Source organism: Mytilus californianus, unplaced genomic scaffold (assembly GCF_021869535.1).
Source record: "Mytilus californianus isolate M0D057914Y unplaced genomic scaffold, xbMytCali1.0.p SCAF_10, whole genome shotgun sequence".
NCBI classification, from domain to species: domain Eukaryota; kingdom Metazoa; phylum Mollusca; class Bivalvia; order Mytilida; family Mytilidae; genus Mytilus; species Mytilus californianus.
The window spans coordinates 42,621,234-42,638,276 of record NW_026262582.1 but is presented as its reverse complement, the minus strand read 5'-3'; the positions used below and the strand labels follow the sequence as shown (position 1 = coordinate 42,638,276).

General features: G+C 32.8%; 1 protein-coding gene across 18 annotated transcripts in view; it reads right to left on the bottom strand.

Annotated features, from left to right (window-relative positions):
• LOC127718147 (uncharacterized) overlaps nt 1–1,255 on the bottom strand; it is a 100,232-nt gene extending 98,977 nt beyond the window's left edge. For 7 of the 18 annotated variants that reach the window (XM_052224109.1, XM_052224107.1, XM_052224100.1 and 4 more), the window contains exons 1-2: nt 970–1,245; nt 12–220 (exon numbers count right to left, since the gene is read on the bottom strand). The gene's annotated coding sequence lies outside the window, so the exon portion shown is untranslated. Of the gene's footprint in view, nt 1–11; nt 221–969 lie in introns of all 18 variants that reach the window. The other 11 variants (XM_052224114.1, XM_052224115.1, XM_052224111.1 and 8 more) reach the window with 7 other exon arrangements.
• Between the last annotated feature and the right edge of the window lie 15,788 nt (nt 1,256–17,043).

The following is a 17,043-nucleotide window of genomic DNA, read 5'->3' as shown; positions in this document are numbered from 1 at the left end:
AGGACTTGTACCTTTTCTTCTTGAAGGTTTGTGCCTGTAAGCATCCCATGTCTCAATGTTATGGTTGGAACATTCGTTCTGATGTCATCATTCCGTTCTAAATGAAAATTGACTTGTGTCCTTTCAACTTTTAGGTGAAGGTCATAAGTCTGCGGATGAAAGCTGCTGTCGCTTGATCTTCTTGTTCGTAGACCTTGTGATATTTCAACTAGTATCTCTTCTGTAATTGAAAATAATATATAAAAACATTTACAATTCGTCTTTATATGAAGGTCTGGTTTGTGTGTATATAGAATAGAATAATGGGCAAATCAATAAAGAATAAAGAACTATGGGTAACAAAATAAAGAAAAGCGAATAAGGGGTGCTATGATTTATAAATAAAATTTAAAAAATAAAGAATAGAAAAAAAGGCCAATTCACTTAAAGTATATAGAAACGAGTTCCCCACTGGATACCTTGAATTTCACTATATTTACGAGTCTGAGTTATTTTTGGTGGCCTTACTGTGGAATGTTGATGCAAAAGTATGAAAAGACCAATGATAATCTGTTTGTCGTTATTTTGCATATAACGTCGTTGATGTTTACATTGACAATGTTACGTGCGCCCTAAGTTTCTAGGGATAGTTGTCTATCTTAAGCGAGATATAAAAAAATATCACAAAAATTGAAAGCCAAAATACACCAAATAGCGATACTTATTGATTGTCGATGGTTTTACGAACAAGAGGCTGGTCTCAGCTCCAATCTCATCGAAGGGCGACAGCCTTCAGATAAATGTGACCGAGAAACATCATCGAGTTTGGAAGACCATTGGTAATCTGTTTATCGCTATTTTGTCTATCACGGTTGTTGATGTTCACATTGACAACGGCACGTAAGCCCTTAGTTTCAAATAGTGATTAAAAGAATTATATCATTTCGTTCTAATTCAAAATAAGAAAGTACGAATTATACATAAGCTTACCTCTGTATTCCGCATTGTCCTGAGATGACCATCTGTTAAAACATGAAATTTATGAAATCCATAACACAAAAAGAATTGACAGAATCTTCATTCTTGGTTGTAACGACAGATCAATATCCACCCGAAACAAAAGTATCAAAAACTAAAATTCGTTATTAAAGTTAAAATTAAAGTAAGTCAGTTGATAGCTTTTACGTTTAAATACCCTTGTTGAACACTACATGTAACACGCAGTTAAATGAAATTACGTCTTTCATAATCTTTTAAAGGAACAGTCTATTAGCATAAACTGTATGTCGTGATTTGGGTGAATGAGTCAAACTTCTGTTTTCAATGATAAACGTAGATCTACGGAAACCCGCAGTGATACACTATTATCCTGTCCCTTAAGCCTTAGAAAATAGTTATTTCGTAGTGCATTTTTTTTAGACAATAAATACTTACTAATGTATGCATAAAATATAAAAAAAAAAAATTAGGAAGTTGTTTGAAAAAAATTGCGTTGAAAAGACAAAAAATTATTTCAGTTTGACATTATATTTCCCTGGAATCCATAATTAATTTTATTTTCTACATAAGCGTTTTAAAAGGGTTGAGATCTCAAAAAACATGTTTAACCCCGCCGCATTTTTGCGCCTGTCCCAAGTCAGGAGCCTCTTGCCTTTGTAAGTCTTGTATCATTTTCAATTTTAGTTTCTTGTGTATAATTTGGAGTTTAGTATGACGTCCATTATCACTGAACTAGTATACATATTTGTTTAGGGGCCAGCTGAAGGACGCCTCCGGGTGCGGGAGTTTCTCGCTGCATTGAAGACCCATTGGTTGCCTTCCGCTGTTGTCTGCTCTTTGGTCGGGTTGTTGTCTCTTTGACACATTCCCCATTTCCATTCTCAATTTTATATAATGAGTAATGAGACATACAGTAAACACATTTCTTTAAAAAGAGGCGAAAGATACCAAAATAACATTCAAACTCATAAGTCGAAAATAAACTGTCAACGCCATGCGAAAAAAGATAAAAAGACTAAAAGACAAACAACAGTACACAAAAAAAACATAGAAAACCGAACAACACGAATCCCTACAAAAACCGGGGCTGATCTTAGTTGCTCCGGAAGAGTAATCAAATCATGTTCCACATGTGGCATGTTGCTCGTGTAAGTACATTAGACATTGTAGAGCAGACCCGTCGTGTTGCTCATGTACGTAATGTGTCTATATGCGGTATATATTATCAATAGTTAAACATGTTAGATAGTAGCTGTCTAATTTTAGTGTGAACTGTATGCTTAACTAACTGCTGCATTAATATCTGCTTGCATACTTCTAATATACAATAACTAAAAGCCTCTGCATATGAACGTGCGTATACCTAGATATATTTTTTTTTTAAATCTGAGTATGACTAACTTTTATACCGCAAAAATATATCATTGCTTTTTTAACAGAGATGTCAACATAGCTAACAATCATCCACCGATAACATCTGCGTAATGCAGATTCTTTAAACTTACTTTACATGGCTTTTATTTGTGCATGATGACTTTTAACACCCGACCTTTATCCAGTTTCCTCAACAGTTAAATCAGTGCCGATCGTTAATAGATTTTATTTAGCTAGACATTGCTTTTAATATCTAATCTACTTCTTGGCGAACGTATGAGTGCTTCGTGTATATATTATGTACATTCCTGTAAATAAATTTTGTGCATGTGCAACGTTTCGACGGAGTATTTCTTTTCACAATTTTAACTTTGGAATAAATATGTGAATACGTTAACATTCTTAACTGATCCGTTGAGGGAACACAACTAGCTATGTGTGCTCCAACGCTGGAGGGATTTACAAAAGTTTCTGAATTGACTGAATTGGCCGTCGTCCATACTATTTAGGACGTGTAACGAACTCATTTCTCATTTAACTTTTTTTTTCACAAATAAGTCCAGGTAGTAGAAAAAGATATGGTAAAGGGTTATGAATTTGAACATGTGTTATGGTTACGAAAGTTTGTTGGTTTGAGGATAGGTAAATCATCCAACAAAAAAGTGCGCGTTTTATAAAACTTGTCATAAGGAATCAAATATTCATTGTTCAGGGGTGGTGACCGAAACTTTTGAATTAAGACAATTAACGATTCATGAAGTTCTTTAAATATGTCCTTCGGGTAATACTGCTTAAAATCAGTCATACACAACAGACCTCATGCAGGGATTCCATTCCCAGCTGACACGGCAAATAAAAATTATAAATGTTAAAGGTAAGTTTTATAAATAGTTCAATTACTGAACAGAAATCAGAATATTACCGATTTCAAAATTAATGAAATTAGGCACACAACTAAGTATTTTTTTTTTTGTTTATAAAACACAACATAGAAAACTAAATACTAAGTCTACCAAAAACCAGGGGTGATCTCATGTGTCCCGAAAAGTGAAGAAGATCCTGCTCCACCCGTCGTGTTGCTCATGTAAGTACAACATCGGTGATATAATTCTATTTGATAAAGAAGCGTTAATTCTAGAAAAAAAACCACAGTAAATGAATAGGTTGAGGTCATGGCAATGTTTTAAGTGTACAAAGTTGCAAGAAGATATTGTTTACAACTTCATGAAGAACTATCTTAAACTAAAAATGTGTCTATCTTAAGTTTGAAAACCTTTCTAATTGTGGTATAAATATTGTTAAACTAAATATATAGAGGCCATCTAACGATCTTTATTTATCTTTGTACAAGGAGCAACACAATATATGATATATCGTAAGTATTGTAAAATAAATTCAAGGATATAGTTTAGTCAGCTATACTAAAGACAATTATTTTTACCATGCATGAAAGATTTTAATCAAATATTGTTTGCGTCTATCAAACCATCCTTCAAAGTGCGACAACCTTCGGCAACACAATTCTCCTTAGTGTGGCAAACAATCCTTCTAAGTATGAAAACTTGAAACCAACTGTCTAAGAGAAGTTACGCCCGCCATTTGTTCTCGTGTTAAAATAAATTAAACAGCGGTCAAATTCCGGCATGTCTCGCAAAATCTATTTTCAAACTACATATCTTATACATAGTTACTACACAGTTTTTATTTTCAAGTCGTATCTCCATCGTATAAAAAATACTCTCCCAACTTCTTAAATTAATCATCAACAATATCCACAATCACCTATGCACAGTATACTTCTATAAGCAAAACTTTACTTCCGGTTATATTTTCTTTGCTGAATTCCGTCACAGATAGTATTCAAGCGGATAAATAGAGAATATCATATGGCATTTTCAATATCACATCCGTATCAACCCGAGACACCAATATAATCCCAAGAGCTCTGCTCGAGGGATTATATTGGTTGAGGGTTGATACGGTGTGTGATATTGAAAAAGCCATATCATATACACTTTATTATATACATATACCTCACGTAGAATTTTTTATGTGACATGATGTCATACAGATAAGGAGGTTTGAAATGACGTCATACAGATTACAGGTTTGACATGACGTCATACAGATTAGGGGTTTGATAAAGACTTTGCAACAGTGACTGCAATCGATGACGTGACGTCATATAGATTAAAGGTGTGATAAAGTCTTTGCAACCGTGCTGATATCGATATCATCACGGGTGGCTGATACAGCAAGCTTGCCAATGATTGTTTTACACATACAATTTATCTGTATTTACTACTAAGTATATAATAAATAGAGAATATCATATGGCTTTTTCAATATCACACCTGTATCAATCAGGGACACCAATATAATCTCAAATCTCTGCTTGAGGGTTGATATGGTGTGTGATATTGAAAAAGCCATCTATAATCGTATACACTTTATTATATACCTCAAGTAGATGCTTTTTTATGTGACATTACGTTATACAGATTATGGGTTTAATAAAGCCTTTGCAACAGTGACTGGTATTGATGACGTGACGTCATACAGATTAAAGGTGTGATAAAGCCTTTGCATCCGTGACTGATATCGATATAATCACGGATGGCTGATACAGCACGATTGTCGTTGGTCGTATTACACATACCATTTATCTGTATTTACTACTAAGTATATAATAAAAACGATAATTTCCACTACTTACTATAACATATTAACCGTGTTAACTCTGTTAGATTTGTTTTCTAATATTGAAAATATTAACATAATTCAATGCAAATATGAGAAACACGTAACTCACTTACATATATCATTGTTTTCAATTTAACCGTTTAGGATATCATCTCTTTGGAATTTAAAATGTTGTATGTATTGATTTCGTACAACAAACACATTTGTACCATTTCAATATATTGAAAAAAGAAGAAATACTTTGAAGGTGTTCTTGATAAAACATTATTGTTAATACTTTTAAGCATCCTTTGCTAGTTTCTACAATGATGTTGTGTTTATAACAAATACTTCAAGAAACTGAAATTGTCGGAATTGCGTATTCGGTATAAATTAAATGTTCGGATTGTTATAATTGAATGTAGTACTAGGGATAAACTTTTAAAGAGTATGCGGATAAAATTGATAAAAGCCTATAGTTGTTAGCTTTCATTTGGTCACTGGTTGAGAGTTGTCTCATTGGTAATTATACCATATCTGCTTATTTCTATATCTTCTGTTAAATAGTGGGCCCCGTTTATAGAAATGCGCAACATAATCGATTTCAATTCCTGTTTTAGTAATATGTCCAGGGGCAAATATTACAGTTACATCGGCAATGTACATGACGAAGTTAATATTGAAATATTTTAATGAAATTAAAAGTGATTTTACATTGTATATAAAGAAATACAAACGTAATTCCGAATTGTTTGTTTAGACTGTATTGTTAATTAAAACATTGTAATGACATCATTCTATTATTATTCCCGTTCTTTATTTCAGTAATTGGACTATCATTTACCTGTAAGAAATCACTATGTTACCTTTAAAGGAGAGGCGAAAGATACCAAAGGGACTTTCAGGAATGAATATTGATATATAAAAATAGTTTCCTGTCAAAATATGAAAGACGTAAAAAAAACTAAAGACTTGGATTAAGAATTATATTTCAAGCAACTTTTACTCAGAATTACTGGAAAATAAAATAAATAGTTTAAACAAAAACAACAAACTTTTTTCTTTATAAAAGTATTAACGTCAAACAAGACCACGAATTTTATCTTATATATCATAATGTTGAAACTAGATATTTATTTACAAAAATTAGAATTAGTGACCATAATTTACTTACAGAAAAGGGCAGATTTCTAAATATACCTAGTCACCAAACTTTGAAATATTTAGTGAAAGAACATCATCTATATAGCGGAATGTGTTGTTAAAGAATAATGCTAACTTCTTTTCTTTCTTCCTAAGAAGCTCCTGTACGAATTCAGCCTCATATGAATAAAGGAACAAGTCAGCAAGAAGAGGGGCACAGTTTGTTCCAATAGGAATGGCGATTGTTTGTTGAAAATAACGTCCTCCTAACGTAACAAATATGTTGTCAATTTAAAGTCCAATATCTTAAAAAATTAATCTTCCTTTTCGTTAAAAATATTGGACAGCTGACAGATAACATAATTGATTATTTGAGGTAATTGATAGTCCAAGAACAGAAAAAAAAATCCATCAATCACACAATTTGTTCCTTCATTTAAAATGAAAATACAACGAGGTACAAATGATGACAAATACAAAAAAAAACATTTTGATTAAGGTCACTTTCCAATTCAATAATTTCGTCACTCATCAGGACGGTTTCTTCAAAAATACCTATTTCACGGTACTTTTTCTCATATTTGAGTTGTCTCCTATAGCATCACTTTGGGTGACAATGTTCATTGAAAGTGAGGAGTCCTGATCTGTACAAGTAACTTTTGCATTAACAACGCTATCTACCATTTTAGCTGCTCTTCGCATGTCCTCTTGTAACCAAGCACAGCCGAAGAAAGATGACCAGTTGTTTATCTACACCTGCCACGTATAACCTTGACGCTGTCGTCGCACGGAGAGAATGATTTAAAATTGCCGCAGATTTCAGCAGCTTTACACAATTTCGACACTTTCTTTAGTTGCTGTTAACCCCTATTGGACAATCATTCTACCATTTATCACTTGTTGGATATTTCAAGATAAAATTTTTCTAACATTTTACCTCATTTTGAAAATGTGTTTCATAAAAAAAACCTGTTTAATGCGTCTTTCAGGTATGGGTGCTCCACAATCTGACCATTCGTTAATAATTGATCCACTTGAAATGATAATGACAAACAAAAACTTTTAAGATGAATCGTTTTGTCACATGTCGTTCATAGTGGTAGCTTGGTATACACATGTTGTTGCAGGAAAATAAATGTTTTAGCATCAAATAGTTTTCAAATCAAACTTTTGTGGTCAAAGTGACATGTGCTTTTTGCTGTTGTTTATATAAATAAACAAAAAGTGATGTTAATTTATTGAAATAATATAAATCAAAAGCTTTTCCATCTTACTAAGAAACGAAGTATTTCACATGTTTTATGATGTTGTTTACTATCATTGATTTTCCAAATTGGGTTTCTTCGGAAATAAACAGAAATTCGATGTAACTATACAAATGCACAGGTCACAATCATTAAATATTAAATTGCCGATATATATGATATTTCATAATTTATCAATATTATGTACAGTAATCAATATTAACCTCAGTGATGTGTACTTTTGGTACACATGTATTATACATCTTTCAGGATATTCAGTATTCCGTTATGCTATCACCACCTTTGGTTGAATTTGTCGATGCTCTATGCATCGAAATATGCATTTCGTTTTTGAAATAACTTTTGTATACTCTAAAAAGTTTCACCCAATAAATTCTTACAGACATCTGTGAGTTATCACCAACGTGTAGATTCCTGTGCTCTTGTCCGGCACGTAAAGCAATTTTAAATCCAATACAGTAAAACAATGTGTCACCGAATGTTTTTTTGCGTGTCGGTTCCTAGAATTTTGTGATTCCACATGTAAGACTCTTGGTAAGCGCTTAACGCATCTGCCTTCTTTGTATTCAAACCAACTCCGTTTTTACTAAGTTCTTTAATTTTACAACACTACACAAAGTACTGAAATCTTTCAGAACAATCATTTTGTCTTAAGAATCGCATGATACAAATTGTCAATTCAATTAGTGTATTTGGATAGTAGTCATTTCCTTTTTTTTTGGCGCACTTCAATTATGAAATATCTAATAACTGTGTTGAGTTGAAATTACCCATTGAAACTTAACTATCCTCAACAACAGAAAGTTTATTGTCCGTGTTTGCGATTGTATTTCTGTGCTCCAGCCAGTTTTCAAACAGTGTGACTGACCACTCAGTTTTGCTGTTGGTGCTTCGTTTTAAATATTTCTTTTTGCACAAGATTGTTATTATCCTCGTCCGTCATGGGATATATAAATCGACCTCTGGTGTTGCTCTCGTTCTGCTCAACATAGTTTCCAGCTACAATGAAACTGATATTATAACATAAGCTTCTAAATCTTAATCTTACCGCATTACGAGAATCACAAGTAAAATAATTCAACATCATAAGTAGGAGAAAATCGTTCATCTGAAGTAAGTGTTTGCCAATGTGCAAACCACAGATTGTTCCTTGGACAGCATAGCTCATCAATAGCTGATTAACAACATAAACATCTCCCTATATACAAAGTGCAAATGGATAACTTGTTTTAAGAACTAGGGGTTAGGTGGGGGCTTCAAGTTTTTTTTTATAATTTGTAGTTGTCGTCGTTGATTTGCAACTTTTTTGTTTACAAAAATCTGATATCATTGTCTGTATAGAAATATAAATTACTGCAAAACTCCGCTTAGTAACGCAATGAATTTCAGAAACAGAAATAAAAACACGTTACCGCAGGTTTAAGAAGTTTATCGTATGTCCGATTCAAGAACCTTCTAGAAAAACCGGAACATAAAAAGGGGGGGGGGGAGTATTTAAGTGTTCGCGTTGGGTAAGCTATAACTTTCAATTGTAAGACAACCGCCAAATCAAGAACAATTTCGGAGACCGGGGAAGGAAATCTACAACAAATGAAAGTATATTCATGATACGTATCATACATGTATCTTTATGTGTTCGGTGGTTGTTCAAATGTATAGTCTTGGTATTTTACATTGAGATTGTCGAGAATTAATGAGAGTATATGTTAAATTTCTTTCACTAATCTAATTTATGATTTGCTTATAATACACTGCAACATAGGTGTAGAATGATCACCAACATACAAAGATTTAGCCTAAAACCTGCAGGAAAATGTATATATAAGATTGTGGTTGTTCTGTTGTAGAAATGGCACTTGTAACCGTGATTATATTTTGTGGAGTTAAAACATTTGTCGGAACATTTGTACGTGTTGTAGTTGTTATTTCGGACATGTATATGGTACCGTCTTCTAGTGTCATGTCTTTTTTAATGATTTTTTTAGGCGATTGAGGATGGTCTGATGTAGAAATATCACTGGTAAGACTTCATGATGTCAGATCGTTTTTTTTTTTATTTTGGGACAGTCATTTTCGGTAGTGATATTATCAAAGACGATGTTTAAAAGATGTCATGGGTTAAAAAGCAAATATCATTATATCTGCTGTTATATGAAGTAGTGACTATTCTGGCTTTCATTATTTGGTAATTTTAATAGCTGCAAGTGAAAAAGGGTTGGCTATAATAATTCTTCAAATGCTTTTATTATATTTTAACAATATGTTATGACGATATACCTTACAACAAAGCCATTTTAATTTCAAATATTTTTAAAATTATAAACAATACATGTATCTGTTATTGTAATTCAATACGAATTTGAAATGTATAAGAATGACGTCAATTGATTTCAGCATCTTATAGTTCTAGAGTGTTTAGTTTTGTATTTAAAAAAAGCAATTAGTTTTAGTCAAACAGGAATAAACTCATCATAGATACAAGGGTTGAAATTTTGTATTTGAGCCAGCCGCGTCTACAAAAAACTTATCTTCATTCATTTTTTGTAGAACATTTTGATATGTGTATTAAAAACGCTTCTACGTTCATATTCCGTGTGTTTCTAGACAAGCAGCAGTCCTATGTGAACTATCTGTGCTCTTATGTCTCGACGTGTCCATACTGGAGCTTCTAAAGACGAATGTAAAAAAGCTGACATCATCTTATAACTTCATGCTCTGCTATATATGTAGGACTCTGAACTACGATGGTACTCCGAACCGCTATGGTTATTCTGAAGTGCGATGGTTGGACGCTGAAGTGTGTTTCTAAACACGCTGAAGTGCGATGGTGTCATATTGTAAAGCTATCTTTTTGATAGCTACCCCGAATTGCGTTGGTGCGATGGATTACATAAACTATATTTTCAATGTTTTTTAGGTTCTCATGTCAATGTAGAAGTCGAGATTTGTTTGTTATGAGCAGCTTTTCATGTTTTTAAGTAAATCACCGAGAATATCATGATAAATAGTCATTACATTTCGTATAATAACTGAAACATTGTTGTTTTCTTTGTAAATTGGCTTAGACAAAAATAATCCAACGTTCATACAAGCGTTTAGAAAATGACCACTACAGACGCTATATGTAAAGGTAATTGTCCGTTCAAACCATTACTCATTTTAAATACTGAAAAATGAGGCAGCTATTAGAAATTTAAATAATACTAGCTTAATCACAACGAAACAAAATAAGCAGCAATTAGCACGTAATGAAATAGATCATCGTATTTTTGTTTACTGCAACTAGAAGAAATATGAAATTCTTTGTCGGGACACTATATCTATCTTTTTATAGTCGCTCTATCATGATGGTCCCTTCTCGGATCACCGTTTCAAACACTACGTCCATGTTATAAGACAAAATGGAAGACCATCATACTTCAGCCTCCCCATCGCACCTCCGAGTCCTACATATATATTATGTATTTTGACTGCAAACTGCAAAATTTTGGCGTCCTGCCCATCTAGCACATCGAAAGAGGGAGGCACGTAACACATATACAGTCAAGTCTGTTTATTTCTTGCATTAAATCTAGAAAATTACCAAAATGGTCAGTGGAGAAAAGTGATTATTCAAATTTTACCATTTGCACTTTCAATGTCTGTGTAACAATATTTTAGCATCACCTATACATATAGACAACAACAAACTACTTAACTGTAAAAAAATTAACCTTAAATGATGGGTTGATAGTTTGCAAGGAAAAGTTGTATTTACTTCTAGAATTGTAGATGCTGAAACAAGGCTGTTACTGACACAATATTTCAAATGTACACACATAATACGGTCATAAACATTTAATTGAATTGCCACTTTTTTTTTTATTTTTGAACAATTTCAACATCAGTATTTTTTTTTCAAACTAAGTTAAACGTTTAACATTGCAATTAAGAATTTGGTGATGCACACCTTTATTATTCAGGAGATTCTGCAACTGAAATACATTGGTATTCATTTCTGGATTTCAATATTTTTTTTTCCTTTTTAAATATTCAGTTTTTTATTATAAAATTTAAAAGACTACCAAACGCCATTGGTGGTCTCGTAGTAGCGTTGTATTTCACATCAAAATATATTCGTCCTGATATCCATGTAATATTTGCAACTGAACGTTCAACACAAATCCATCATAATAAAAAAAGCTACAAGGAAACTTGCCGTAATATAATGAACAAAATGAATCGTATTACGTTATATCTGGAGTTTTTAATTGCACTCAAATTTCAAACGCTTGAAATAGAAGGTAAGATTAATTTTGTTCGATAATTTCGTTGTAAATTGAATTTTGATGACAAACTAGAATTAATTCAGACTAAAATGATATTATTTACATGATTTAGTTTATAAGTCACTAGTTTTCATACTGCGGGATGCAGAAAGCCTAGGTAAATATAAAACGTATTTATATTACCGTTTTTGGAAATTTGTTTTAGAATTTAAATGAAAATATCGGTACATTCCATAAAATTAGCCGTTCCATAAAATTAGCCGAATGTATTATAATTTATAAAACAGTAGCAGTAAAATTGTTTACCGATGAATGCCAGAAGGAAATTGTAACTTCGGTCAACTTATGTTGCGCATATTTACGGAAGTGCTTATATTTGTGTTTGATGTAAATTTAAAGAAATTTCTTGTTGTGTGGGAAAAAAGAAGCATCATTCATATTGAATGTTTTATAATGTACCAACAGTGTTCTATGTACTGTAACATGACTTTGATTTTTATAGTATCCAGCATCTGCATGATCAGATTCACCCAATCATAAGCAGTTTCCAAGTAACTATGAAACCCGTCGACGCAACCGGTTTAGCTTCATTTGACGTTCGTTGGTTTCCCATGATTTTGTTTTACCTTGATTTGTATGTATCGAATGCTTTATGCGTTTTAAACATCCATCGGTAACTATAGCTCCTGTATAGTTGCCTCTCCTTTGATATCGTATGCAATACATGTTCTCCATCCTTAATTAAAATTCCAATGAAAACATAATTGTTCGGGATATCCTATTATAAAGTGTCATTGGAGAACATGTTTGGTTTTCAAGTGAACTGTTAATATTTATTCCTTTATTAAGCAGTTTGTGTAATATGATTTACACACAAATTCCATATTGTTGGGAGTTTTTGGTAACAATATATTTCTCATTGATGTAGTACATGTGTTTAGCGATATTTGATGTCGAACGAGGTTTTAGGAGGAGTGAGTTTACTTGATCACTTTTGATACTTGATTCTGAAATGTGAACTTGCAATACTCATAAAACTTATCAGGGCAAATCAGTATTTTTTGGTTTTGTGCTTTTCAACATTTTGTTTTTTGCGTTTGATAACTGTAATCTTTAGGTTACTGATGCAGGTTATTTGAAACACTCGTTCTAATATGACGCTCCTCGTTTGCTCTGTAAACAAAGCCGTGTTCTAACTACAATTAAACATGGATTACACGTGTTTGACGTCACAATTGAATTTGATTCAATCCTGGCAGCTGTATTTTGAACGAGACCACAGATCAATATGCATATTTGTGGGTTTATCTCTCCGGGAAATTAAACAAAATCCTTTCATAGTAGGTCTAAATGTACACTTTTTGATAGGGAAATGTTTGGTCTCCTAGAATATTTGAACCTCATGTAATCAAAATAACTGACTTTCGAATTTGTCTTATATATTCCATTCGATAGATGAAAAATTTCCAATTAGAATGTCTTTACTCCACCATACCACATGAAAATTTAAAAACCCGTCTTAAAGAAATATTAAACAATGCTTTCCTTATTAAAAATAGTATCATACGCTACAAATTAATTTTTTTGGAGATGTAATTCTTCATGTTTTGTAAAACATTAGCCCGAAATTAACACATGCTACTCCGAAGAACAAGTGATAAGTATGCTGCAGTATCTCATTGACAACTTATTTGTCGAACTTGGAGGTAGATTTTTCTAGCAGGTTGTCGGCATTCCTATGGAAACCAACTGTGCACCACTCTTGGCCGACATTTTCTTATTTTCATATGAGTCGTTGTTCCGTCAGACACTTGCAAAATACAAGCAGATCAAAGAAGCTAGATTATCTAATTTCACAAACAGGTATTATGGTGATGTTTTTTTTCCATTTAGTAAGAAAGAATGGCTCCCACTTATATATCCTTCTGAATTATAAAGTAAAGAATCCACATACACAGCTTCCTCCGCATCATTTCTAGACATTTACCTCGAATTTGACAACAGCGGTCATATCAGTACCAGGTTCTTTGACAAACGAGACGATTTCAATTTTGAAATTATAAATTTTCATCACCTCAGCAGCAATATACCAGCTTCACCCGCGTATGGAGTATACATTATGCAACTCATACGATATTCAAGAGCTTGAACTGCTACTTAGACTTTGTAAAACGTCATCGGTGTCTGAGCAAAATATTAATGAGCCAGTGTCAAAGAACGTCTCGTTCGTTTTATCAAAAAGATCTTCGGAAAGTACTCAGACCTAATAGATAAATATTCAGTGTCTACCTCACAAATAATACAAGATGATACATGTATATCTTTACATATTCTATGTTCATTTAACTTACAGAGCGTTTTTTTTTATGTAATTCTATTAAACTTTTGAAAGCGACGTTTTGCCTTACTCCATGGGTATACGAGAGATACAACCAGTCAAATTAAGTATGCATGTACCAAAATCGAGTTAGATTTCAGAGATTTAGAATCAGACATGTGCACTTTGTCTCATTCAAGAACATGATTTATAACTTACTTTTCTGATATTCCCCGTTGATAAATTAAGAAATTATTAAGAAACTGTAGACCATTTCGGTCATGTAGCTCTAAGCGCATAAAAGCTTTTTGAACGCTGGAATTATTTTTAGACAGATATAAATAAAATTATTCATAGCATCAATCCAGTTGACATATAAGAAATATGATGTGTCAAGTATAACTTACTTAAATTCCCATATCATGTCAAAAAAATAACCAGACCTTACACAAATCTAGTAACAAAGAGACGATTGATACCGAAGGGACAATCATAAATAATAAGTCGAAAAGAAATCAACAACACCATTGCCAAAAACTAAAACGAAGAGAAGACAAAATAACAGATCACAAAACATAACAAGACTCTTAAGGACTAAGCTTCGCGAACCCCATCAAAAACCGGGATGATCCAAGGTGCTCTGGAAGAGTAAAGATTTTCTCATTGTGTCGGATATTGTCATGCTGCACTTTGCAAGGGAAGTTTCGGTGATCATTGAGTAACAGAAAACATGATTTTTAATTCAGCGTAAACAAATCTAGGGTCATCTCTTATACAAATACTCCAAAACGGTCAACCAAATCATGGTAGCGTCCTTAATCTCTCGAAGGGACTTCAACTTTACCACTAGGAATCCTTTGTGCATTAGCTTTCCTGTTAGCTGCAGTCCTCTTTCAGGGGAATCATTCAATATTGCTTCAACTGAGAGATATATACTCTATATTGAGGTGCTGTTTTTAATGTTTCTAAACAGAAAAATATAAATTATTACTAGCCAAGTAGCTAGTTCTTCAGGACTGGCAAGACAATACGGTTATCGTTCGATTGAAATTGCTATAATCATAAAAATCCGAAATCTTTTTGAATTAAGGAATGTATCTTCCTCGTGCATAGAGGCCTCGGTGGCCGAGTGGTCTAAGTAGTTACTACTGTAATCACTAGCCAGTCAACACTGAGGTTGTGAGTTCGAACCCCGCTCGTGCGGGTGCACTCGACTCCAATCTTAATTGACAAGGATTGTCAGTTTTCCTATCGAAGGTCGATGGTTTTCTCCGGGCACTCCGGCTTCCTCCGCCTATAAAAACTGGCCGCCACGAAATAGCCCAAAAGCGGTGCTTAAAAGTGGCGTTAAAACACCAAAAATCAAAAATCAAAATCCTCGTGCATACTTTTTTGTTGGTTTTTACTGGCTTGTATGAGATTTTAGACTATAATTTTTATTATCTTGAGCATGCATCTCTAAAGAGATTTATTGTCAAAATGCGCATCTGTTGAGGTAAAATTAGTACCGTTAATGTTATTAAATTCAAGCAATAACTTATATACAGTGTCATTTAGTGTTTTCCTTTGGTTGTATTGCCTTCGATTGATATTATGGATGCACTTCCTGTTTCTTTTTTGCAACTGCTCGAGAAAACAGGTGTATTATTTTGATACTTAGGTCAGTATTTTTTCTTGAATACTAAGAAAACAAGTGTATTCTTGAGTACTCAGAACACAAGTTTATTTTTTTGGTACTCGGAAACAATTGTATTCTTGGGTACTCAGAAATTAAGTGAATTCTTAGGTACTCAAAACAAGTGTACTCTTGTGTACTCAGAAAACAAGTGTATTGTTGGATACTCAAAAAACAAGTGTATTCTTGGGTACTATGAAAACAATTGTATTCTTTGGTACGCAGAAAACAAGTGTATTCTTAGGTTCTCAGAAAATAAGTGTATTATTTTGTACTCAGAAAACAAGTGTGTTATTGAATACTAAGAAAACAAGTATATTGTTTGATACTCAGAAAACAAGGGTATTATTTGGTACTAAGAAAACAAGTGTATTCTTTGGTACTCAGAAAACAAGTGTATTCTTGGGTACTCATAATACAAGTGTATTCCTGGGCACTCTGAACCAAGTGTATTCGTGGGTAGTCAGAAAACAAGTGTAGTCTTTGACACTCAGAAAAAAATTTTATTCTTTGGTACTCAGAATACAAATGTATTCTTGGGCACTCTGAAACAAGTATATTATTGGGTACTCAGTAAATATGTGTATTCTTAGGAACTCAGAAAACAAGTGTATTCTAGGGTAATCAAAAAGTAAGTGTATACTTAGATACCCAAAAATCAAGTATGCTGTAAGTTACTCAGAAATCAAGTGCGTTCTCGGGTATGTCTCTTCACGGGTACGTTGTTTCGGATTTTTTTCCTTTATTATATTCTTGTGCGTAAGATAAGAAAAATGACGGAAGTAACCAAAGGGACTAGCAAAATTTATAAGTCGACGTGTAAATGACAACACAATCGCATAAAAACGACTAAAATGCCAACGATAGTCTACAAAGTACTTCAAAGTAAAAGTACATAACTAGTTATTAATGGATAATTATTTTTAGATACTAAAATATTTTTTTAGCCAATAAGTATAATGAAATATTAATTTCCTTATTAAACGGTTATTGATAAATGTATGTCAATAGCCCACGCATGCAAATTATTAAAGATAACACATAGAAATAAGTTTAAAAAAATATATGTAAATCTATTAAGGTGATTAATTCTTTAGCAGGTCTTCATGGTTAACCTTTGTTTATCTGTTTTCTATTATAATAACTAAATGATTTTGGATAGTAATAGTAACATTCTTAGGTTATCATGTGCACACATTATTTTGTATACTATGTTTTATTATTTCATTCTTTGTACCAATGGGTATACAGTGGTTTTCAAGAATAAAATTGTCTTGTCTTGTCTTGTCTCGTCTTGTCTTATCTTGCAACAAACATTAATCAATTGCATGCTTGGTGGTA